General features: G+C 40.8%; 1 protein-coding gene and 1 long non-coding RNA gene across 3 annotated transcripts in view; one reads left to right on the top strand and one right to left on the bottom strand.

Annotated features, from left to right (window-relative positions):
- LINGO2 (leucine rich repeat and Ig domain containing 2) overlaps positions 1-26,921 on the top strand; it is a 1,137,445-nt gene that overhangs the window by 1,096,649 nt on the left and 13,875 nt on the right. The gene's annotated exons all lie outside the window — the stretch shown is intronic.
- LOC105240566 overlaps positions 13,677-26,921 on the bottom strand; it is a 335,101-nt gene continuing 321,856 nt past the window's right edge. Inside the window, exons 15-16 of the long non-coding RNA XR_004626486.1 lie at positions 18,881-19,029; positions 13,677-15,065 (exon numbers count right to left, since the gene is read on the bottom strand). This is a non-coding gene — a long non-coding RNA (uncharacterized LOC105240566). The remainder of the gene's footprint in view (positions 15,066-18,880; positions 19,030-26,921) is intronic.

Genomic DNA, 26,921 nt, shown 5'->3' with positions numbered 1-26,921 from the left:
GGAAGAAGGAGAGAAGCAGACTCCCTACTGAGTGCAGAGCCTGAGGGGGGCTGATCCCATGACCCTGATGTCATGACCTGAGCCAAAAGCAAGAAACAGACATTTAAGGGACTGAGCCACTCAGGTGCCCCAACGCGTTCTAATTTTTTAATAGCAACTAAATCACAGACTAGTGTCCACTCCAGAAAAAAAGCTTGTGTGAACTTACTTCCTGAAACCCATTTAGAATAAATACCTTGGAAGCCTACACTTTGAAAGGGGTATCAACTCCACTGAACACAATTTGGGAATGAATGACTCGCTTGGTGACTAGAAAATGACAGCGTGAAAGTCGTATGCAACTTGTTTTAAAACCGTTAAAACTTAGACAACAAATGCTGGTTTTATCAGTAGCTTTCAGACAAGCCAAACAGACTTATTTTAGCAAAGATATCTTCATTGTGGTTAAACCCAAGCTGGCTTAATTCAGCCCGGTACACAGTGCAAACTCATAAAAGTATATTGCCTGGCACATAGTAAGTGCACAATAAAAATGAGCTTTAAGTATTCAATTAAATAATAGAGCATCAAAATCTGAGCAGAAACCGTACTTAGTGATGGATTAGAAAAACAACTTTAGGGGCGCCTGGGTGGCACAGCGGTTAAGCGTCTGCCTTCGGCTCAGGGCGTGATCCCTGCATTATGGGATCGAGCCCCACATCAGGCTCCTCTGCTATGAGCCTGCTTCTTCCTCTCCCACTCCCCCTGCTTGTGTTCCCTCTCTCGCTGGCTGTCTCTATCTCTGTCGAATAAATAAATAAAATCTTTTAAAAAAAAAAAAGAAAAACAACTTTAGGTTTTAAGGCAGGAGTCTGACACTCAACAAGGGGAAGGGAGCTGCCTGAGGTCACACAGTTTGAGGAACAGAGCCAGACTGGAGTTCATCTCACTTACTACAGAAGGGATCCTCTCACTTACTACAGAAGGGATCACATCTCAAAGCGCTTAATGACCTGGGAATTTTACCTCAAGATGAATGCCATTATACTTCAGCTGGAGTTTTGCTGAATTCTGCCGAGAACAGCTTGACCCTCAATTAACGAGTGCATACATATCTTGAGTGTTTCCCATCTGCCAGGTGGGTGCAAATGTGGATAATTAGCCCTGACCTTGGGCAGACAATGTGGTTCACCCAGTTACAGATGTTGCAGAAAGTTGTCCTGCGCTTTGATTAAATTTGGTAGAAAACCAGCAAGAAGCATTACGTGTCAGAAGTAACTGATGGCTCTGCAAGGAATCTTGCTGAATAGAAGTATGTGAATATTACATTTCTCTTTGGGAGATTAAAAATTCAATTTGATATATTCTTACACAAGAGGCTTCTTGATACCCATGTCAACTAAAGCTGAAAGCAATAGGTATGTATATGTGTGCTGTGATAGTATAAATCAATCATTTAAAAAAAAATAAGTATCTCTTGAGCTCTGAAGGTTTTTAACCCTATGCTACTTACTCCAGGTAAGTGGTAAAAGATAAAATTGCCTCCCTTTAAGGAATTTACAATTAAGTACAGGACTAAAGGCTAGTGCACATAAGTATTTAGACACCAAGAAATGACCGATGATTAACCTATGCTTAAAGAGGCAGGAGTGAAGAAAAGGGAAAAAATCAACCATTTAGGGTTTGTTGTTGACAAGAAAGACTTCAAGGAAGGAGTACAGCCTGAGATGGACTTTTAATTACAAGTAGGATTTGAATAGGAGGAAGTCAGACATAATACCGATACACTGTTCATGAAGAATCAAGGATAATACTAAAATTGTGCACAATCCAGCTTCAAAATGCTAGTTACCAAAAAAGAAAAAAAAATCTATTTCCTAAACTGGGATACATGTGAAATGGAAAAGAAAAAAGGAAGAAAAAAGTTACCAAATATGATGTATAATACTATAAGAACCCTAAATTCACCTATACTTCAGACGTTAGCCTTTTCTCCAGAAAAGTTGACAAAGGTTAAATTTAGCATATTGGTCAGTAAAGCTTTCGTATTATCCATGGTCATGTGGTTAATACCTTTTATCCAGAGAACTAACGATCCTATGGTTGGCTTCCTATCTAATGGCAACATATTCCACCTGACGCAAGGAAAAGGGTTCCCATCGTTCCCACTTGTGGCCTTTTCAGTGGCGTCGACACTGATCCACACATTAGCCCCGTGTGCCGCTTGCAGGAAGTCTGTCAGGGGTTTTGTGCTTCCTCTTCCTTCAGCAAGATCTGTTTTAGAAAGTGAGGCTTCACACCAGGCTCCATTGACTTACTCAGTGCTTCCTCATTACATTTCTTATTTATTCCAAAAATTAAAGAGAAAGTAAAATAGAGACATCAACTAGAAATCTGCCACTTTAACCTATCAACTTCCATTGCCTTTTATTACGTCTCCATATGCATAGATGTGTCCATAGTATTAATCTAATTTTATGGATTAATTTCCACTTTACATTATATCATTAGGCCCTTTTCTGGACAAACTCCTATAATTACTACTTTTCTGTCTGCGTTGATTACTCTCTTCTCCGTTCTCTCATAGCAAGTCGTTCTCACCTCTGTTAAAACATTGACCTTGTTGCACAACTACTGTAGTTTGTGGGGGTTTTGTTTTTGTTTCTGCTTTGCTTCTTTTCCCTGTCTATCTCTGTTTCCACCAAGAGATCATTCCTTTGCCTCTGCTCTGGCAATTCGCACAGGATGCGGTTCAGAGAATAAATGTTGAATAAATTAAGGAGAGTGTACACATTACTTTGAGCCAAAATAACACAATTTATGTAGCTGTTGTTTCTGTGGCTGAGATGTAAATGGTTTCCTGTTTTTGCACCTACCTGTAGCCCCTCTGAGACTGGCATTCAAACGTTAGAATATATGAGGATCTGAGAAGGTATAGAGAGTGAGTGTTGTCAGGTCAGGGCAAAGGACAGAAGAGGTGTTCGCAGTCAGACTAGATGATGAGTGAACTACAGCCAACTCTGTTGTCATTGTCATGTCAGCCAGTAACTTGACAGAAACAGAAAAGTAATTGAAATCCAGCTGAACATGTAGGTTGGGAATTTCCCATCATTAGGGTGCGGGTTTAGCTGGAGATAGCTGTGAAAGTGAGTGTATGCTTTTGATGATAACTGGAAGCTTGCGGCGTGTGAGAGACAGGTGAAGGAAGCCTGGGAACAGAGGAAATTTTTTTTTTTTTTTTTTTTTAATGGGAGACATCTGAGCTGACTCATGGCGGGAATGGAAATACGTAAGATTGTACTATGACTGCCTGTTCCCCACGAAATAATGCAGATACCTAGTGGACTTTCTTGGACATAAAATATATGTCCCCCAATTTTTGTCTTCAGGAATGCTCTATTCTCCACAGGAGTCCCGTGAGGTGGGAGAAACAACTAGTGGAAATATTGCCAAATGTGAAGTTACATAAGCCCTGTGTTGGCATAATCAGTAACTTCCTTGGGCTCCTAAGTGTTCCAAGTTGCTCTTCAGGTTGTCTGCTCCTCCCTTTCTGTCCGCATCCTTTTCCAGGCCAACTGACTCCAGAGTTCTAAAAATAAGGCTGCTCTCACACCTGACACCTGCTCAACCTTGAAAGAACTGCACTAATTATGATTGCCAGTGAAGAAGAATGCAAGTGAAGCTCTGAACTCTCCTGTTTTGATTTATCACGTGGGCACAGATCTTGGGGGCTTACGGGACAACTTAGAGGTCACCTAGCCTGTACGCTTGCTCTGAGGTAAAAAGACCAAAGCTACAAATGAATCATCCTGGAGAGAAAAATTACCTTGTCTCTAAGCCCTTCAGAGGAAGCTGTAGACAAGCTCAGTAACACACCTCCGTGTGGAGAAGCCCTTCTATGTGCTTGTTTGTTGGTGTTTAACCGAAGTCCTTATGCAGTGGTGTGAGGACCTGCACGTGAATACTTTGAGAAAGAAAAGCAGAACTTAGAATAATTAGGAGTTGCATTATTTTTCGTCACGTTTTCATGCTTTGTTGGCTCTACTGCGTAGTGTGAGGTTTCCTGTGATGGCCCTGACCTGCCTGATTGTATTTAGTGAGAAGTAGGCTGAGAGAGGCTACTTATCCATGGAGAGTGGCTCTTTACACCAGTGCCCCTGAACTCCTTGGCTTCCTCAGCAAATCAAAATCAGTTCTCGGTTTTGAGGCACAGTGGGGAAAATGAATGCCAGATAGCACAGTGAGTGTGTGAGGCTTGTTTCCATGACACCCTGAATGGCTCATGCCTATAGGGAGCAAAGCCGTGATGTGTCTCGTCAGAGATGACGTCGTTTCTCAGAGTGGTTAAGCACACAGACTGTGTCAGACAGGCCTGAGTTTTAATTCTGACTCTGCCACGTACTAGCCTTATAACATTGGTCAACTTTCTCAAACATGGAATACTTTAATCTCCTCATCTTTGAAATGGGGATATTATATCCTCTCACAGGTCTGTTACAAAGACTCATTACATAAAGTGCTTAGTATAGTGGGTAGTTATTACTAGTTTTTTCTTTTTGTTGGTGTTCTTGCTTCTAACTTTTTAAATCAGCTACTATGGAGGGGAAGGGTCTCTGGAAGTTTCAGTGGGTGAGGTTCTCTATTGAAGTAAAAGAATTAGAGAGGTAAATGCCACTGATGTGGTGCCTTGCAAATGTACTGAAGCCCAGTAACACTTATAAAATGTACTCGGTGTGCTGAAAAACATAGGCCGTTATGTCTGCCCTCCATCTGTTTCTATGAGGGCCATTGTATATCCACTATCGTCAATCATAAATATTACCCAGTCAGAAACTAGTAGAGGCAAAGAGACATGAGATGTCATTCCTGCCTTCAAGAAATGCTCATCCAATTAGGTTTAATCATACTGAATTGCTACTTTTATAGGTCAAAAGCGATAGAATATTAGTGATATCATAACATCCAGCTTAATAACTGCACGATGTACATGATGAGTAAGAACTGAAGGAAACATGTGCTGTGTAATAAATGAGACTTATTGACAGTTCACGGGAAGGAACGACTGCTTAATACCTGCTGGGGCACCAGGAGTGGACTTAGGCAGAAATGGGCCCTGGTCGAGGCCTCTAAAGCTGGGACTCCTTTTCATTCTTCCTGTCATCTCTTCTCTTTCATTCTATTGAGCTTTCCTAACATTGGTAGCAATACAGAAGCAACAGGTTGAGGGGGGAGCCATTAGACTCAAAGTCAGAAAACCTAAGTTCAAATCCCAGCGTCACCGCTTTCTTGTATGAACCTGGTCGAGCGATTTTACCTTTCCATGTCTCTATTTCCTCTTCTGGGCTAAACGAGAAAAACATCAGTCTCACTGGGGTGAGAAGTTAACGAGACAGTGTATATGCAAGTGTGCAGTACAGTGTTCGACCCATAGTGATCTTTTTGTTCTGGTCATGGGTCTTTTGTTCCAGCTGCACGTTATGATGATGCACTTGCTGCATAAACGATGATGACGCTGGCCTTTCGGAATGATCTCAAGTCTTCCCAGTGCATCTCATCACCCCGTGCTGGCCAGAACCTTCCATTCATGGTATAGTTCCTTCTATAGTTCCTGTAGACATACACACGCCAGGTCAGTCTGTCATTCATTCAACTAACACTTATTAAAAATGCTCTGCATACTTTGAAAATCCCCTGAAAGTCCCCCTGTAAATGGAACTTCTATTCGATTGGGAAACTAGCTGGTCAAAAGTAAACAAACATATAATAGAGCTTCAGGGAGGAAGAGAGGCTTTGGACAATAATAAATCAGGGTGAGAGCAAAGGGTAGTAGGAGGACCCTTGATGGGAGTCCCGAACTTAGTGAAGGAGAAGCCAAGCAAAGATCTGGGAAAGCTTTCCAGGGAGAAGGAAAAGAGATGGCCAATGTCGCAAGGTGGGAAACATCTGGTAGCATTCGAAAGGATTAATAAAGCTAGTGTGGCTACAGAAGAAGGATTAAAGGAAGAAGTTAAACCTGAATTTACAAAATATGTAGGAGTTTCTGATGTGTACTTGGAAACAGTGAGGCTGAAGAGTGACCTGATTGCCTTGGTTACTGTGTGGGAATGAGGAGGGCTGGTGGGTGAGCAAATGTAGAGGCAGATAGGAAGAGGTTATGGTAGTCTTCAGGGTAAGAAAGAATTACGGCTTCAGCTAGGGTGGTGGTGGTGGAAGGAGGATAAAGTAGTGTCTCAATTTTTATCTTTTTCTAAGATAACACAATCAGTCAAGTTGCTGATGAACTGAATTGGTGGGGATTGGGGGGCGGGAGCAGTATGAGAAAGGAAGGAATCAAGATAGCTCTTGATTATTACATGGAGCCACTGGATGCTTGGCGGCGCCATTGACAGAGATGAGAAGAGTCGGGGAAGATCAGGTCTGGGGGGAGGTCAGTTGATTTTTTTTTTCTTTTGAGTAAGAGTCATAAATGAAGCTGGACATCTCATTCCGTCGTACAATTCACTTTATAGCTCCACATGACTTTGTGATATTTTTCTAAGACTGTAGTCTGAGCAATAGATAATATTATTCATGTGTAAAGCCAAGGGTTGCCTCCACATGTAATCTCATTTCTCCCGTGACCGAATGATTTTTTTTTTTTTGGCATTCAAAGTAAACAATTTCAAATAAATATCTTATTTACAATACTAGTGATCTAGAGCTATTATCTCAGCTGTTGGGGGCATGGGACTTACAAAGCTGAAGTTGCTATTCTAACCCAGACTTAACCAGTCAGTTTTTAAAGAGAGAAACTGTTCCATAACTATAGACGTATTTAGCCATCTTAAAAATATAACCATTTAGATTCAAAACTGGTAACTCCTTACTAAGAAAATCTCACGTGACAGAAATTTGTCTTAAAGGTCACCTCATTTGTCCTCATAAAGACCCTTTCAGGTGGGCTTTTGAACTCTATTAAGTAGGAGATGGAGATGTAGAAAGGATAATACGTACACAAGCTCACAGAACAAGGTGCTCAGAAGTGAGATGGAGTGAGAAAGTGGCAGTTAGTACTTCCCATTGTCTCCCCATAGAAAATAGCCCCATGAGTAGGGCTTCCTGAGTCTGAGCTGAGAAAATGACCTACAGGGAGCTCTCGTCATGTCCTTTATCATCTTGGACGGTGGTAGAGCAACCCGAAAAAGTGCCCTAGATTTTCTACCTTTGTGTCTATCTCACCATCTTTAGCTCTTTTCACTATGGTCTGAAACATTGTCCTGTCACATACTTACCTTGAAAATGTTGATTTTAGAATATATGATTTTGCGTCATTTAGTTTTAGAGCCTTTTGGGAGAAAGTACTCAAGGGGAAAGCTCCCCTTGTTCCAGTCATGGTCTCCTTTCACCCACCCTCCCTGAAAGTCAGACCTCTTTTCCTCTTCCTTCATTTGCATTCTTGTACTAAACCAGAGAGGTCCTCAGTCCTTCTGGCTCATCAGAGGCTCTCAGTAAATATTGTCGAATGAATGCACCCTGCCAAGAAGCCCCCACTCCTAAACACTCTGGTTAAATTGTGCCCAAACACCCAACACTTAGCCTGCCTGCGAGTATTAAACTCATTCCCACAATGGCTATAATGGCTAAATTCCTCATGCCTCCTCTTGCCTCTCCACATATTTCCATGGGTCATGGGTGCTACTTGAAAAGTACTCTGCCCCTTTGCCCCAGTCAATCATTTCTTAGTGGTTAGTGTTTTTATTATCCCCTTCCCCCCCCCCTATTTTTTGGAGGATGTAGTGAAGACACTGGGGAGAGGGCCAGAGGTGGGCTGTCACACCAGGCAGTGGGCTATCTTCTGTCCTTTCCTTCTACCTTCCCATGCAATTTCCCTTCCCCCTCTCTCTCTCCCAAAGCAAGTTCCACCCTAAGGCTTGTAATAATAATTCTGCCCAAACCAGTCTCCTTAGTGTCTCAACATCTGCCACCCAGCCAAATACGTTCCCCCAAAATGCAATTCCCATTCTAAGAGGAATTTCCGAAAATAACATTGTCTCTCCTTGTTATAAATACGGTGTGAAAGTTTCTCAGTGGGAAGAAATTTCTCAAGCTAGAGAGGGAATTGAAAATCCTCAGTTCCAGTCAGTCAATGACAAAACATGCTCGGTGTGATTTTTACCATCAACCTCTCACCATTGCAATTTTTACCTTACTACAATCTGTTTCCACTTGATATGTTATCTACCTTTCTTCTGCTCTGTTAACTGAAATATTCCAGAACATGTTAGGAAATTGCAAGATGATTTTGCATATACAGACTGTTTTCTCCCAGCCAATAGAATAGTAGTAAAATAAAAATTGTAAGAGTAATAACAATAATAAAGACTAATTGAGAACCATAAATTTTACCAACTCCTAAATGCTTTACATTATGCTAAAGGCTTTTCAACGTTTTTTTCACTTAATACCAGTAATACTCCCGCGAGTTGGGTATCATCCTCCTCAATTACAGATGAGGAAACAATGATACCCTGAGTTGGTATCATTACAAAAAATGCAAAGATGCACAACTAACTGTTAAGGCCGGGGTTCAAGTCAAAGACTTCCAGAATCTGATTGCAGTGTCTTGTCTGTATCTAAGAACAAGAGGGAAAACTAGGGGTATCCTAACTTTTTATGTTGGATGTATATTGTGAACCATATGCCTGATTCCTTGCCATGGAGCTGCTTTTTTTTTTTTTTTCCTAAGAGCAAAATAGGATCACATTTACTTCCTTCTTGTTCTAACTTTATTGAGGTATAATTGTCATACCAAAAAACTGCATATAATTTACACAATTTGCTATTTGGACATATGTATACACTCATGTTACCATCACCACAACCCAGGTACTAAATATTTTCATCACCCCCAAAAGATTTCTTCTGTCTTTGTTTGTTTTGTGATAGGAACAATTATTATGAGATCTATGCTCTTCACAAATGTTTAAGTACACAATAACCTACCATTAACGATAGGTACCATCTTGTACAGCACATCTCTGAGAACTTACTCCCCCTGTATAACTGTGAATTTTGAAATACTATTTTGACTAAAATTATTGCACATTCACATCAAAGCAGATTCAGAACCAAAAAGTCGGGCAACAAATAAATACATGTTGTAGACACATGATGCACATAGCTGATATGTTATGACACCCATCTCGGGGAGTGAGAAGCTACGGTTAGACACGCCCTCTCTTCTCATTCAGAAAAAAGAATGTCATAACAGTTCTGTTGTCTCATTTCCATGGACTTATATCATACCTAAACTGTCACACTAAAATAATTCGGAGTCAAGACACACATGTGCCTGATTTCTTTTTTTAAATAGAAATGCTTCAGTTAAACCTCTCCCTCAAAACACCCTTGTTTACAGCTTTTATCTTATAATTAAATACCCCATTTCTCTTCTCCTCAACGTCTGCTGTGATAATTATAACTTGAGCAAGTCATTTAGGCTCTCTCTGTCTTTCCCCAGTCGTAAAAGGGGACTACTACTAACATCACCACACGGGGTGTTGCACTGCTTTGTAAGAGAGAGGATGGATCTAAACCAGTAGATTTCGGTAAATGCCAGTCTCCTCTCCTACTCTCCTTCTAGAATGTAACATTTTAACGGGTAAGAGCTAGCTATGGTGTCTACTTCAGAGCTAGAAGCACGTAAAGTGGATTAAATATTACGCTGATTTTGTCAGTGCCCTCGAATTCTATCTCCTTAGCCCAGAAGAGATCAAAGCTCTATCTGTGTTTTTCCCATACCTTAATCTAGAGCCCAAAGCTCAGGCCTATTTACAGCTAGTTTGAGCCACCAGGTGGCATGATAATGAAAAGCTAGACTGTAAGTGTGTCTCCCTTCTTACTCCGCTTTGAAGGAAGTGTTGAAGTAGGTATTTTGTACTTAACAAGACAAATGTTCCGAAGACCCGATTGCATTTGCTGATACCATTTCCCCTGGTAGATTTCAGCCAGTTGTGCTACAGCTCATTGCTCACCTATTAAAGCCTGGTTGGTTCTCACATTCAAGATGCATTGGGAAGGTCCACATGCAGCCTTCCACCGCTAGTAAGATGAAGCCAGTGGTTGCTGTAAGGCTCATAAGTCTGTGACCCTCATAGATCAATTTCCGAGCAATATGGTACTTAAATGAACACAGTCCCAGCCACCAAGAATAATCTCTTTTCAATATTTATTTATTTGACAGAGAGAGAGAGAGAGAACATAAGCAGGGGAAGCAACAGAGGGAGAGTGAGAAGCAGGCTCTCTGTTGATCAGGGAGCCCGATGCCGGGTTCGATCCCAGGACCCTGGGATCATAACCTGAGCTGAAGGTAGATAGATGCTTAACCGACTGAGCCACCCAGGTGCCCCAACCAAGAATAATTTTAAAACAACTCAAACTAGCATTATTCATTATAAGGGGGACAGGAAATCACCCAGCAATTAATTTTAAAATCCCTTTTTAAGTTCTTCCCAATCCACTGCCCCACACAAGTCAGCTCCCCTTCCCAGACCTAGGAAAACTCCTGCAAGCCCTTGGTTTTGCTTTCTCTTGTCGCCCTCTCCCTTGCCCCTTTTTCTATCAGTTCCCCACCACACAGCCCAGGAACTGGTCCAGACTACACGCATCTTGGAGGAGAAAGAGGGGGAGACTCTGATGCAGACCTTGCCAGAAATTTCTAGTGGGTAAGAAGAGGAAAAAAAAAAAAAAAAGAACCTGACAAAACTCAACAATAATCATTTAGAGTTCTTTATAAATTGGATTAAAGCCCTTTGTCAGATATATATTTGCAAAAATATATCCAGTCTGTGGTTTATCTTAACTGGTTTTTTTTTTTTTAAAGAGCCATCATTTCTAGTCTTGGGGGAAAAAAATAAAAGAACATTGGCAATGAAAAGTAAACCCTAACAGAATGTGAACAAAAACTAATTACCTATATCTCAGCATATTGTAGCCAGATTTAAGCAAATGCAGCAAGCTGTGCTACAAATTGCAGAAGGAATGATGAACTCTGTTGTGGAAAGCACTGGATTGGAAGTCTATTTGTTCCAGTGCTTGTGGGGACACCAGGGAGCTGTATGAACTTTGAAAGCTGACTTTACCTCTCTGACTCTTCATTTGCTCCCTTTTACTGGTATGAACACCAAGGTTTTCCTTGGTAAGATGAATGACTGACATAAGGCCCCCTAGCTACTGGGGGAGCAGGAGAGCCCCAGGAATGTACGAACCAGGTCTTTATATGCTTTGGTAGCTCTCGTACCTAGCAGATAGGGCCTGGCACATGGTAAGCACCCACGGCTTTGGGATGGATGCCAGACGTGAACCTCATTTTCTGAATGCAGAGTTAAGACCCAGTAACCTATGCCCTTTGGTATCTTACCTCCTCACTGAGCCTCTTTGCTGCTAAGGTCATACCAACTTTGAATGACTGATGAGCCCTTCTAGTCCTTGCACTTAATGGTACAGAGTACCGTTCTTCACCGATTTCATGGTTTTGATGACAGAATCGCTACTATTAACTAATACTTTTCAAGTTAGCATTGAGACTTACAGAGCTTCTAAGTGACATGTATTTTCCATAACTAGCTGGCAAAAAATTGTTCCCGTTGCTCTGAAATTAGTTCCCCATTTTTCTGAGATATAAAATGATGTATTCATACACTTATTGTTAGCATCATGGTTTACACAGAGATTTCCAGAACTGCTTAGATGTCATTAGAAATTAAGTGTTACGTGTTCTTATGTGTCCAGCCCATTGTGGGACAGTGTCAGGGTAACAGAGGAGAACAAAGTAGGAAAGATACAGTATGTGTTTGGTGCTGCATCTATAAGCTGTTGATGTCATGAGTATAGCGTTCACAGTTCACACAATACCCTTACATTCCAATCACGTCCTCTCTACGATCATGTGGGGTTGATATTGTTAAGCATAGTTTATAGATGGGAAATTGAGGCTGAGCATATTAAGTGACTCCTCCAAGATCACGAAGCTGGGTCTGAGATTCACATCCGGGTTCTCTGCTCTCTGAACAAATCTTAAACGAGGACAGGAGAGAAGTGAAGGATACATCCTCTTTACCTGGATTGCTCCAATTTCGTGATTTCTTAGCCTGGTGAGCGAAACAAGGCCAGTCACCTACCCTTGTCATGTCTCAGTTACCCATCTCAGAGTGGGAAGAAAATAGAACCACCTGTACTGGGTGGTTAGGGGAACTGAGTTATTGCTTGTAATGTTCTTACGACTGAACCAGCACATGGGCAGCCCTGAATCAAGTGTGAGTGTGTGTGTGCGCCTGTGGGTGTGCAGGCGCGTGTAGACGCATCTGTGTGTTCATTTGTACGCCAGTGTGTGTTTTCGGTAGTTTGAGTGGTTTCTCACGTTTCTGGAAATCTCTCACACGTTAGCTCCCGAAGTACTTTGCCGTTCCTTCCCACAAAAGAGCTGATTCCTGGCAGTCGCCTGCTTATAAATTGCATGTAGGATATTTATGAGTATTTATGAGGAGATGGTGAATATGCATCAGACCACGCACGTGGGCACAGGGCCCCAAGGTGCAGAAGAGGAACAGAGACGAAACTCTGACCTCTAATGTAATCTTCATGAAGACGCTGCTCGGGGGAAAGCCTGCGCTTCGGGAGCCGCCTGCCGCGGTAACCCCGCAGCCCACGGCGCACCACACAAGCCGGAATGTGAAATCACGGGAAGAAAAAGTCGGGTTTTCACAGAGTCTGTAGATCAAACACAAGATGAGAATAAGTGTCCTCCCCGTGTATCAAGCATGGAAGCAGGCAGTGTGGCTTTTGAGTTCCTTCCTGGTCAATTCTATTGATTAAACCTCACACTCTCTAACGTGGAGCATGTTGCTTGGACGTCTAAAGTCGGCTTTTGAACAAAGTGAGCAGACTCAATCCAGACAGTCAGGGAGTAAAAATCCTCTGCGAAATACTGTTGTATTTGCTTTATAGCCTCTAAAAACCAAGGGACCAAATTGAATCCCGAAAGGTTTTAGGGTCGCGTGTGCTAAATTCTATCAGGTGAGTTGGAGGGGTCACGTCTGACTTCTTGGCTTTCCCTAATCTAGAAGGACATGAAGCTCGGCTCTCCGCTCGAGGCAGGAGCCCCCACCCCCACCCCAGAGCCCTCCCCAGGCAGGAATTAAGACGGTGCCGAGGCTCGCTGGTCTGGGTGCCTTTCCTGCCGGCCTCGTCGGTTATGCTTCCCCATCTTCTCCACTCCAGAAAGGCCATGCCACAAAATGACCCTCCTTCTGCCTCTGAGAGAGAGTACGGGGCGGCGGAAATGACATGAACTTCAGGGCCAGAGAAAAGCAGGTCTGCCTGAGTCCATGTTTTGCTTTTTATTTCTGTAGGCTAAAGGGCCGGTTACTTAGCCTTGCTTGGCCTCAGTTTCCTTATCTGTAAATGGAGATGATGATATTATCTTAGGATGTTTTTAGGAGGATTGAGTGAGATAGGAATGGGAAAGCAGTTAACGCCTATCAGATACTTAAATGTTGGTTCGGAGAGCCGGGGATGGGGGCGGAGGAAGAGAAACAGAAGGCAGTAGCATGAACTGGCTTTTCAAGGGAACTTCTGGAAAAATACAGATGGGTGTCTGACTTGTTAATAAAATTTTAATTTGACTGAGATCAATGAAAACCTCCATGTGTTGACTACAAATGCATACTCATCAGCAATTTCAAGGAAAATCTATCAGGGTTATTTCCTTTCATTAAAGAGCGATATAAATATTGATCAACTCGCCTAATTGACCTGTGGCTTCCTTTCATACATTAAACTTCTGCACTGAGGCCACAAATCTTCCAATTACTTTTAGTTCATAATTCATTATGTCACATTAGAAGCTAAACATGAACACGGAGTCCTCATCAAGAAAACACCACTTAGGAACACTTCTCCTTTTGCCTTCTTATCTCCCCCAGCTGCCAAAGCCTCTTCACAGAGGACACGCGCCAGGGCTAAGGGAATATCTTCACTCAGCCCAAGTAGGCCAACCTCTTCTATCTGAAAGCAAAGCAACTGCACGGCAAGGCCAAGAAGCAGCCCCCTCACACAGGATGAGAAATGAGCAACACACCAACTAATGAAAAACAAATATTAGGCTTGAGGACACAGGGAGGGCTGGAAAAATGCCAAGGCAACATCTGTTGTTTCATAAAGATGGCTAAAGGCATGCTAACCATCTTGTCAATGGTGGTCAAAACACTGAAGATATTTTCTTTAAAGGCAATGGCAATACATTCTGTCTCTTGAACTTAGAAGCAAACAAAATAACGTGCAACACCGGATGGCCAGCATCCGGAACAGTGTGCCTCTAATGGCTGTGCCCTGCGAGGTCTTTCTGGAAAGGCTGTTCCCTTGGAGGGCCTCAGATTTAACCTGCAAAATGGATTATTAATAAAACTTTCTTGCTCGTCCAGTTCCAGGGAAATGAGTGAGTGATGGCATAATAAGGCACTTGGCATCCTGCAGGTTTGAGGAATTTAGAGCTGGAGTCAGGCCTTTCTCTTCCCGTTCTTTCAACTGGCTTCATGACTACTTATTATTTTGCTCCTTCTGACTACACAGGAATCCTCCTTCGCACCTTTGCCTTTCAGTATCAAGACAAACTTCTCGCCCCCCAGTGCAGAAGCTGAAGCACTCCAAACAGCTGACGGTGGAAATAGGCAGGATGCATGCCAAGCTCTGTCGCTTTCTTATGGCAACACAGGATGGAACTGGAACCCAGCATCCTTAATTAGTGAGTGATGACGACTGCCAACCTGAAATGGGATTTCTCCTTTGAGGAGCCACATTCTTATGGACATAAAACAACACTGGTTTTCATCAGTTCTCATGTGTAGTAAGGGTTTGGTTTCTTAAATCTGAGAAAGAGTTGGCTTTAGTTTTGTTTTTTTCTTCCTTTGTAAGCCTTTGTCCTTTAATATGTGATAACAGAAGTTTTTCACGTATTATAACCAGGAAATATTTCATTTCATTGTTGTCATGAATATCAGAGGATCACAGTAGAATACTCTTCCAGATTTTTCTGGCATTGCAGAGGTGAGCTAGAGGGGAAATAAATGCAAGATTCTGCTTTATGTAAAGATGATATATTTTATTGTACCTCTACCCCATTTTTTTCTTTTCATTTAGGTAGTTTACTAACAAAAGGAGACTCTAAAACAATATAAAACAAAATTCAGAAGACAATTTAAAAATTAGTTGGTACGATCATTTTAAAATATGTATTTACACAGAAAGCCTTTAATAGCAAAGACTATCCGATTTTCTTTTTTTCAAGTCCTGTATAAGAAACAGAGTAAGTGACTGTCCTCAAGATCACCAAGTAAAACACAGGCCAGGAGGATACCAACCACAGGTCTTCCCACCTACTGCATTTCCTTTCCACAATGTGAAACTCACGAGAAACTGACATAGAGATTAGTGACTGGGACGGTAAAATGAAGTAAGGATGGCAAATCCTGGCACAGGGGTTGCCGCTAACCTTGCACTGCTGATTCTCCTCCTTGTCAATTCTACGTTCTCAGCCCCAGAAGCCATCTCCACCCACTACTTCAGGTGACCATTCCCATGGATTCCCATCATTCAGAGTGCGAAGCGTATTTCCTATGTCTGGTTCAGCCATTAAGTGCATGGAGTTTAGAACAGGACTGACCAACATTCAAGTTCCAGTCCTACCACTTACTAGCTATGTGACCTTGAGCAGGTGACTTTACTTCTCTCAGCCTTGGGTTCTTCTATAAAATCGAGATACTGCCGTTTTTCTCTTAGGGTTGCTAGATGCTCAAAGTGCTTAGCACGGTGTATGGATACAGTCAGTATGCATACAGTAATCTCACAGCAATGCCAATTTAAGTACAAAAGAATCAACTACTTTTCTATATTTTCTACTTCTCAACTTTGCCTCATTAGGTTTAGTGAAATGTGTGTGCGAGAGTTTTACAGAACTACCTGACAGTGTCTTAGCCCTTGCTGCCAGATGTTCTATTAAAGAAAATTATAAATCAGTCTAGGAGGCCCTTGATTAAGAAATCAATCTAGCTTAGTCTACTTTCAGCTACATGCTCAATGTCCCTCCAAGGTTTCTGTTGCATTGAATTGCAGTTCAGCTAAAGATGGATCATTTTAGAGTCTAAAGAAACCCAGAAAGTTCTAGAATTCAGGACAGACTCACTGCTCAAGCTAAATCTGGAGATGAAGAGCTCAAAGGGTGCAAGGGACAAACAACACACCCTGTGTAGCCAGGTTGGAGGGGCTCTTTTATTAGATGTTCTTTCCAGTGACCCTATCCAAGAAGAGGGAGCTAAAAGCAGTCAAGCACACACTTGACTGAAACAAAAATAATGTTTTCAGAGAAGCCTACTGGGGCTTGTTTGCAGAGCCCAAATCTGGGGCAAACAGCTTGCTGCATCTCTTAATGCCTAGGCTCAGCACTTACTTAATTTTAGATCTATTTCTTTCCTATTAAAAATAAAAACAGTCACGTTCACTCTTCAGCATGAATTGTTTTCTGGAAAGCACCGTGGCAATGTGAGATTGTCAGGCAGTTGTATCAGATGGTGACATATTCAGGCTCCCCTGTGATGGGGCGGGGGCGGGGGGGAGCAGTTCAGATAATCACTTTAAATATTTCACTAACACAGCAGTAAATATTTAAAAAGTGTATAGTGATAATACTGCTGTTTATCATACTCTCATTCCTTTATTTCCAAGAAAACTTGTCTTCTGAGGATATGCAGTCAAGAGCTCTCCCTAGAATGTTATCATTTGTAATGGATGCTCCCGGATAGTTTATTTTTATTTATACCAGTAGCTGGGGAGTCATGGTAACTCGGGGATGTGCCAAAGCAAAAAATTATTTTCTATTGAGGAGATAAGGGGAAGTCACTGCAAAAAAACTGCTGGGTGCCCGTCAAGTTCTCGACCTCCTGAAGTAATGAATCAGTCATCCAGAAGGGTGTGACCGTCCCCAGCTGCTGAAGCTTGCCCAGGAAGGCGTTAAGTCTCAGCTTCTTCCGAGTAGGAGCGAGGGTGAAGTGCCTCTTCCTGCCTTGTCTCTATGGGGTGATGGTGAGCATCTTGCTTTCCTTCCGGTCTTCCACTTTGTGAAAATGTAGACAAAGTCCAAATTTTATCCTGATGCCTAGCAACTATTTCCATGAATACTGAGTAATTATTGAGAGAGTGCATCTTAAGAATTTTCAGGTATTGGCTTCCAATTCATTTTTTTTCCCCGTTTACATAAAAAGTCGCTTGGAACAGGCATCTTTGTTGCTGCCTTAGTGGGATCTGCTCACAAGATTTCTCACAGATTTATGTTCTTGGAACCAAACTTAGATCAAAAAAGCCTACAGTGGGTTCTGTAAAATATCATGGGAGTGACGGAACTCGTAGTATATTACCGTTACACAAATAATTCTTTCCCAGCTAGGCTGACTGCTGGCCTAGCGTGTATTCACTTGGGAACTCTATAAAGGGTACAAAATTTAAATTTGTACCTTCCTACAACCTAGTGAATCTCCTTTCTACAACTTCATCCCTTTAAAAAATGAAGGTAAAAGTTTGGACTCATCTCCTTTTAGAAAGAAGGCGCCATATATAGTTCAGTGGATAAAAGTAGAGACGAGAGAGCCAGACCCACGGCTAGTCTGTGTCCTCAGGCACATTTGTGCAGGGCTCTGAGAATCAGTTGTCTCATGTGTCAAAAGGCTTAACAGCGATTCTCAGAGAGAGGCGATGAGTGAATCTGATGATACGTGCAGAGAACCCAGCACGGTGTTTAGCACATAGATTATAGCTCTTATTTTATTATCAAGGGTTTCCTTCATTCAGGCCATTGGATCTCGCAAACTGTTCTATGGATAAGCAAATGCTGGACCTACCTAAGTAGAAAGGAGAAGCTTCATTTAAATCGTGAGACAACCTTTCTGTTGCAAAGAAGAAGGGACTCTGCTTTGAAACTTCAGGGGCACCTGGGTGGCTCAGTTGATTGAATGTCCAACTCTTGGTCTCTGCTCAGGTCTTGATCTCAGTATCTTGAGTTCAAGACCCATGTTGGGCTCCATGCTGGGTGTGGAGCCTACTTAAAAATGGAGATGAATTTAACGTCTGGTGAGAATGAGTTCACCTGTGTTTGAGAAGGAGTTGTGGGGAGTGTGTCCTGCTGAGGCGGCCACACAGCTTCCTTGAGCTACTAGACAGACGCTAGCGTCATCTGCTGCAGCAAAGGACAGGGCGGCAGGCTGCGTGCCGGGAAGGAGGAACACCTAGGCTGTGCTTTATTCCACGGCTCAAGCCCATCACTTCATTTACTTCCACCTCATGTTTGGGGAGGTTTACACGTGGTGATTTTACAGCCTGTGGGACGCTAATTAATAATAATGCAGATAAGTGAATGCTTTTCTTTTGGCAAGGGCATTGTAGATCAATTTAAGTCAAATATGTCCAGTTCTGTTGGAATGATAAACTCTTTCATAGTACCAGAGCTACTATAAAATCCACACGCTTTGTACAACCTGAATGGGATTAAAGACAGGCAATTAATCTTCTCTGCATTTTCTTATCGGGGGAAATAGATTTTTAAACATAAGTTTTGTACAATTTTTAAATTATTTAGAAACTCAGGTCCCATTTTTCTCTACAAGGGATTTCTGCCCCAACTTAGATTCTAAATGTTATTAAAATGTCAATAATATGCAATCAATCAATGCCAGATTGAATTACCTTTTACATTAACTTTTTACTTTAGAAAGTGTGTCAGATCTAATCTCATTTGACCCAGTGATGTCCATACAACAGTTTTTAATGCCTCCTTTTGATAGATAAGGAAACTCAGGGATGAAAAAGGTAAGGGTCTTACCCAGTTCTCCAGTTAGTGGCAGGGCTACATTAGAACCCATGGCTCTTATCTCACAGTCCGATCACAAAGCAAGGCTTTCCAGCTGATACAAGCCGTAATAACATCTTCCATCGATCCACACATGGAGACGTCTCCTTTCGTCTGTTGGTCTAGTGAAGAGAGCAATCCATGAAACATCAAACCTCTAGCATGGCTAGCACGTGACCACGGTGGGAGTTTTTACACAATTAATGGAAATTAGCAATGGGTAGGTTTCTGCCTGTGTTGTTACCATGATCACCAAGGCAACTACATGGAGATTCTGGAAATCTCCCACAAGGATTCTGATCTGGCAGGTTCTATTCTGAGTTCTAATTTAGTAGGCTCTGGGTAAAACCCACACATCTAGATATTTATAATATGATAATAGGTCTATTAACTTCAGTATGTAATTTTTAAATTGTGTATCATTTAAAATTCAAAAGAGGAGTGGAGTATAAATTTTTTTTCTCCTACCTCAGCCTCTCATCTACCCAGCTTCCTCCGTGGAACCAATATCATCTTTATATTCTTCAAGAGCTATTTTATTCACATACAGAAAAAGACATAGTTAAGTATTTTCTCATAATTTGGATCATTTTAAGCAAGCTCTGCTGGTGATTCTGGTGCCGGTAATCTTCAGATGATCAGTCAACTCCTCTGGAAAGAATACTGAGTCTTCTAGAACACAGGGATTCTGGGTGGTAACTCAGACAGTGGTCCTCACACTCGAGTGTGTAGGGGAGTTACCTGCGGGGCTTGTACACAGACTGCGGGCCCCTCTAGTTGGAGCACCAGTGATCCAAAGCAATATTGATTAAGCTCAACACTCCCGCCTTAAGTGCCTTCCCAAAATGAAACCTAAAATGGCCATAAAAACAGCAGTATGTGGTCCTTACCAGGTTGCAGGTTCTGTTTAAACACTTACGTATACTAACTTGTGTCACCCTACAAATAGTTCTATGAGGGAGATACTATTATCTCTGTTTCCAGAGGGAAAATTGAGGCAGACAGGTTTAGTAACTTCCCCAACTTTATTCATTCAGGTGGTTAGTGGTGGAACCAGCCTAACTCCAGAAGCCATGGACTTAACCCCCAGTCTGTGCTGCCTTCCAGTCCTCAAGACACTTGCTTTTAAATCCTCAGCACCAAATTTAATTGAGAGCCTCTCTCACTTACTACATAGCTCCCAAATGGGAAATGTAGTAACACAAAAAACAAATAGATACTTTTCTTTTTTCGACAGAAGAAATTTTCATTTTAAGAAATGCAAATAAAAGCCTTTTTGTTGGTTCCTCTGGTAATCAATTTGAGAAACTTTCAAATCACTTGCAGCTGTATAGGAAGTTTTATAAAATGAGGCATACCAGTATTTTGTGCCCAATAACAATTTTTAAAAACTTATTATTTAAGTAATCTCTCCACCCAACATGGAGCTTGAACTTATGACCCCAAGATCAAGAGTCACATGCTCTTCTGACTGAGCTAGCCAGGCACCCCTATACTCAATAACAGTTTTTTTTTAAATATAGTGAATCACAAAAAATTGATATAGAAAATTGTATACAACATATAAAATATTGCCCTCGTTAATATATATATGGAGCTATTTAGTTCAAAGCAGTCGGGTCCATTTATGGTGTGTGATGGATTCAACACCAGCTTTGCAAGAGTCAATTGTCAATTTTTCACATATTATATAAATGTGATAACACATTGTCAACTGGAAATTGGCCCTGGTGGGAATATTTACACCATGAAAATCAGCAAAAAGTAAAAAAAAAATAGATTTTTTTTTCCTTTGGGGAACAGGTTGTTAAAACACTTACCCACATACTGCTATTCCAGTAGGTATTATACCTCAAACCAAATACACACGTTTTTCCTTACTAGAGACTTTTTTTAAAGATTTTATTTATTTATTCGACAGAGATAGAGACAGCCAGCAAGAGAGGGAACACAAGCAGGGGGAGTGGGAGAGGAAGAAGCAGGCTCATAGCGGAGGAGCCTGATGTGGGGCTCGATCCCATAACGCCGGGATCATGCCCTGAGCTAAAGGCAGCCGCCTAACTGCTGTGCCACCCAGGTGTCCCCTTACTAGAGACTTTTAAGAAGAAAGATATTTTAAGTAGTAGATTACTAAGACTGGCACATTAAATAGAATGTTAATAACAGTATTGACTTCTTAACTTTAGTGACTGAATTCTTGCCAGTAACCAAAAATGTGGATTAGACACACAGAATTTATCTCTCATCCCTTTGCTATTAAGTATCTAAATAATTATTTCTGTAGTCAACGTCCCTAAAGCTAAACACATGATTAGGAAAAGGTGCCCTAAGGTCCTCATTCTTAGAGCCCTAGAATGCCAATCAGAAGTCAAGATTTGTAATCAATCACTCCTCTGGCAACAGAATGAAGAATGTGGAGTGTGTCTGGGGTAGGTTTGATAAGTTAAAGTAGTGCTTCTGACTCTTGCAGCATTTCCTAAAATCAAGTCCCGTTTTGGAATTTTCTAGCATTTAATAGGCTTAGAATTCCCCACACAATTAGGGCAAATGTATAAATAATCTCAACCTATTGACCCTTTCTTTCCCTAAAATGATAAGGAACTTTCTCTTCACTCACATTAGTGATGGCTGCACTTTCAATTTTTGAGTAAATTTAATGCATTTAATAGTATTTGAATGACCTACTCCCTATTTTTTTTAATTCCAGTGTAATTAACATACAGTGTGATATTAAATTTCAGGTATACACTATAGTGATTCGACAATTCCATACATTACTTAGCGTTCATCCAGATAAGTGTCCTCTTAATCCCCTTTACCTATTCCACCCATACCTCACCCATCTCCCCTCTGGTAACCAACCTTCTGTTTGTTCTCTATATTTAAGAGTCTGTTTTTTGGTTTGTCTCTTTTTTTGTATTTTACCTTTATTTGTTTTGTTAAATTCCACATATGAGTGAAGACATATGGTATATGTCTTTCTCTGACTGGCTTATTTCACTTAGCATAACACCCTTTAAATCCATTCATGTTGTTGCAAGTGGCAAGATTTCATTCCTGTTTATGGCTGAATAATACTCCATTGTGGGGGTGTGTGTATATCACCTCTTCTTTATCCATTAATCAGTCAATGGACCAGTTGGGCTGCTTCCATAATTAGGCTACTGTAAATAATGCTGCAATAAACATAGAGATGCATGTATCCTTTTGAATTATTATTTCTGTGTTCTTTGAGTAAAAACCCACTAGTGCAATTACTGGATCATATGGTAGTTCTATTTTTAATTTTTCGAGGAAACTCCATACTGTCTTCCAGAGTAACGGTACAAGTTTGCATTCCCACCTACTGCAAGAGGGTTTCTTTTTCTCCACATCCTTGCCAACACTCGTTGTTTCTTGTGGTTTTGATTTTAGCCATTCTGACAGGTGTGAGGTGATATCTCAATGTAACTTTGATTTGCATTTCCCTGATGATGAGTGAAGTTGAGCATCTTTTCATGCATCTGTTGGCCAGTAATATGTCATCTTTGGAGAAATGTCTGTTCATGCTTTCTGCCCAGTTTTTAATTGGATTATTTGGTTTTTTGGGTGTTGAGTTGTGATATTTTGGATATTAACCCCAACTATTGATGGTCAAGAATTCAATTTGGTCCTTAGAAAAATAGTGTTTTTACCCTGGGAACTTTTAGTGCCAGGATAATCCCTCAATAAAACGTGCAATACCATGTGGCAATGAACACAGTTATGGTGACCAGCACTGCATGGATGGTGTTGAAGGTTTTTCGCGTTGTCCCAATAGTACTGACAGCCCTTTGGTGACACAACAGGAAGTTGACTCTGTTCTATGTTTTCACACATTGCTATCATTCTACAAAACTATACTGACCTCCCCCACCACGCTCCCAGCACTGAAAAGACCCCGAAAAGCTTTCTCTAAAAACTTGTGAAACTCCTACCTGAAAAGTGCAGGGAAATAAAAACTCTCCCAGTTAGAATGGAGAGGGACCCAGATAGGCTGCATCACTGAGGACTGGAGCTCTGGGCAACATCTCTCCTGAATCCCCACTGTGGCAGCCTGAGACTTTCCTCCTTTCCGGATCAGGAAGTACAAAGCCAACTCTCTCCCTGGGAATGGCAAGATCTTCATTTGCATGAAAAAACAGTAGAGCCTTTCATTCTTTAAATTGGCCTCACTGGTGCAAAGATGTAGGAGTCTTAGTCGTGAATCAAGTTCAAATCACAAGGTTTCCATCCTGTCTGGGTCAGTGTTACCTCAGGCCATGGACTCTGGAGCAATGACTTGTTCATGACAGGGGTTGTTGGAAGATTTTCAGGAGAATTTTTGAATGGATAGAGAGAGGAGGATTTGAGATGAGGAGGAGGAAATGTTCCCTTGTTAAACAGACTTGCAGAAAGTCTTTCTCATGTCCCAGGTTTCTCAAATGTAGCTGTTCTCTTCAGGCAATTTTATCTAATTAACATCTATTTTTCACTTCTTTACACAGTAATCAGTGTTCAATTACTGGAACCCAGCTGCTGATGCTAAAAAGTACTGAAAAATCAAATTCATACAATAAATCCTTAAATGCCCTCATCATCTCCTAAACTAAGATAAAGGAATTTGATTCTTTGACTACCCCCTCTTTCTTTTACCTACATACCTTCATTCTCTTTTTATAAATCCTTTTGTGACTTTGGTTCTATTCCAAGACCCATTACTGAAGGCCACAGAGCAAGGGTCAAAAAAAAAAAAAAAAAAAGGGAAGAAGAAGAGGAAAACCAAACATGAACACTAACACAGAAGTTCCCATCTAAGGATAGTAAGGGACTCAATAAATATTTACACGTCCTAATATTCATTTGCTTTTAAGGGATCAAACTAATTTTGAAGAGCATTTTATCTAAAGTTAATATTCCATGTGTGTATTTGCTACAGAGAATTTTATCCTTCAGAGGAAAAAATGTTGGCCATTTGCACAAAGACATTACAAATGTGACTCATGCTTAAATGGCTAATTAATGAAATTGGCTAATAATTTTTAAAATGTCATTTCTAATTCTGTCGAATTTTTCATGTACAGTATGTACATTTTATAACACGCTGGCTACCTTAGAGAGGGGAGGGAGAGGTGGTAGAGAAGGAAGAAAATGGAAAAAGAAAGGAAAATGGAGGGAGGGAAGAGAAAAGATCACATTTTATGTGATTGATGTGAAAAATGCAATTATACAGCGTAGTTATAAAACTTAGGGGGTGACTTTGCTATTCTAAGTGAAAGGGAGAACCAAGATTTGCTAAGGGCTTCCTACATGCCAAATAAGTTATGTGCTTCGACTCTTTTAAAAATCTCAACAAATAGTTGAAAAACATGTATTATCCTTGACCTTAGGAGACAGGCTCCCTGAGTTTAAATGCCATGATTAACATAGTTAATCAGCAGTTGCAAGATCAAGCATTGGAGCCTTTCCATGCTGTTTCCATGATGTGTCTCTGTTTCCATGGCATACTATTATGTCTATGATTTCTTGATAATTGGTTGTGAATTCCAAGTCTTTGAGCATGAACTCAACCTCTAATTATAACATGGTTGATATGAAAATAGCACAGACCACTATACAAAAGTTTTCACATTGGATTTCAGAACAACAGTTGAGAGTCAAAGGCAACATATTTCCTCAAGGGTTAATAGAATTCATAAGCATCACTCTTCTCACAGCAAAAACAAAACACAAAAATCAGTGATGTTCTGTTGGGGTTAAAATACAAACTCTTTACTGTTACAGTCTTCTGGTTGTAAAGAAAGCATAGCTCTCAAAAGGAGGATTTGCTGGATTCTAACTCCAGGTCTCTTGCTTGATTTTAGACAATTTTTTCCTAAAACTATATTAACCAAATAAGATCAAAGAAATTTTTTTTCAGATTTATACTGAAAGTACTCAATTAGTTTTGAGGTCAGCATCAAGTAGAAAAATTGTTATAGCAGAACCCTGGAATCCAAGGAATACAGCAGCATATGACTATAAGGGGGGAAATCGATATGCTCCCAGGACAGTGCCTCCTTTGCCCGGGACAGTCTGTGTTTTTCACATGTTGTCCAGCATCATTCTGAATAGCGTCCCCACCCCTTCACAGAAGCATCCCGGTTGGGATTGTATATTCTGTGGTCATTCTACCTGTAGAAAACCTAGATCACCAGAGCAGACACAAATATATTTCTCACCTTCAGTTTTGCCATGCTGAGAACATGCAGTATTAATCCAACATAATGAGACGTTGGTAAAGCTAAAAGCAATACATTACATACTGAATGTTACTTATTTAATCTGTAAGATATGTTGAGAGAGGGGTTCTTTGTTCCTCAGCTATGGCAGATTCTATGTGCAGAGACGGGGAGAGGAAGTTCTCATAGGCTATGGAGTCAGTGACAGACTTGGGCTTGAATCCTAGCCCTACCACTCGTGACGTGAATGGCCTTGATCTAGTTGCTCAGACTTCCCTAAGTCCCAATTGCATATTATTGAGGACATAGAAATAATACCGCTTGTCACCCAGAGTGGTTTTTAACAGAGTAACTTGGGTTTTAGAGCCAGAAAGACCTTAGTTTAAATCCTACTTCTGCTTCTGTGCTGTGTAACCTTGTACAGGGAAATTCATCTAGAGACTCAGTTTCCCCATCTGTATAAAATGGTGACGAAAACAGGTCCTATCACAGAGGAGGCTGTTTTGAGGACTGAATAATATAATGCATATTAAAGTAAGCATATCATAAATCTTTTATCATCATTATTTATTTTAAAATATAGGCTGGGACAACACTTAATAAGGCCTATAAATAATTTGTACCAGAAATTTAGTTAATGCTGCCTTTTTTTTTTTTCTGGCCACACATTATTAGGTATTAATAGGCCTAGTTTAAATCAGTTTTCTTATCTAAAAACCAAACTAAGATTTCACTAGGTTCCAAATATTCAAGGTTTCAAATAAATACTGAAGGTTTCACGTATAAATTATACCCTTGAAGTGGCTGAGCTAAAACCTCAAATGACATTGTTTCCATAAAGCAAAGTTAGAATTGATAGAATTCATTACCTTATGTAAGCTCTTTTATACACTGAGCTCTTTGTTTTTGACTGTAATTTTTGTCATGAAAATCTCAGTTTGCTAAGCCATTTATTAGTTTTCTTTCAAGACAATTTATCCAGATGAGGATAATTAGCATGTATATTGCCTGAGGGTAAATATAATATTTAAGATAATATGATTCCCTATGATTCTAGAAATGTTTACCAAAATATAAATAAACTGGCAAATACACACAAACTTCCCTAATATGTGTGGCAATACAGAGTGTATATATGTATATACGCACATGCACTCTACTATATACGGTATATACCATGGAGAGTGCATGTGTGTGTATATATAGCACATGTGTACATAATCTCCAAAGAGACACATCGGTATCAACTCAAACGCATACAGGTATTCATGCACATATAAACTTCTCATCCCTTTGTATATCTTTTCAACTGAAAGAAACCAAGAAATCAATTAAGATGTGATTTCTCTGTTCCCTCGTTAGAAATAAATGAAAGAAGATTATTCACTAATACTCTATCTGTAGGAATGGCTGCAGAGCAGTAAGATAGAAAGAGATGCCCAGACCTGCACGGGAAGGAGAGAGTGGGAGGCAGACGGGAGTGTAGAAGGCTGAGCGTGCAGACAGCGGGCTGAGTGCGAGTGTCTATTCTAGCATTTGTTAGATGTTGGACTCTCTTACTGCTCTCACAGAATCCTGACAAATGAAATATTAGAAGCGAAAAGCCCATTTAAGTCTTTCATGTATGTCCCAAAGTGTGGGATGCATTCCAATGTGGGACTCTGATTTTAGGTGGCACAAAATGGTTAGTAACCCTGAATTAATAGGCATAAAGTTATTCCCTTATAAGTTTATTGTCTATCCTCTGATTACAGTGAGGAGACTCAGTGTGAACAGCTCTCTAACTCCGCATTCCC

The sequence above is a fragment of the Ailuropoda melanoleuca genome, chromosome 7, assembly GCF_002007445.2.
Source record: "Ailuropoda melanoleuca isolate Jingjing chromosome 7, ASM200744v2, whole genome shotgun sequence".
NCBI classification, from domain to species: Eukaryota; Metazoa; Chordata; class Mammalia; order Carnivora; family Ursidae; genus Ailuropoda; species Ailuropoda melanoleuca.
The sequence above is the reverse complement of the archived record's forward strand: the minus strand, read 5'-3'. Positions and strand labels throughout refer to the sequence as shown.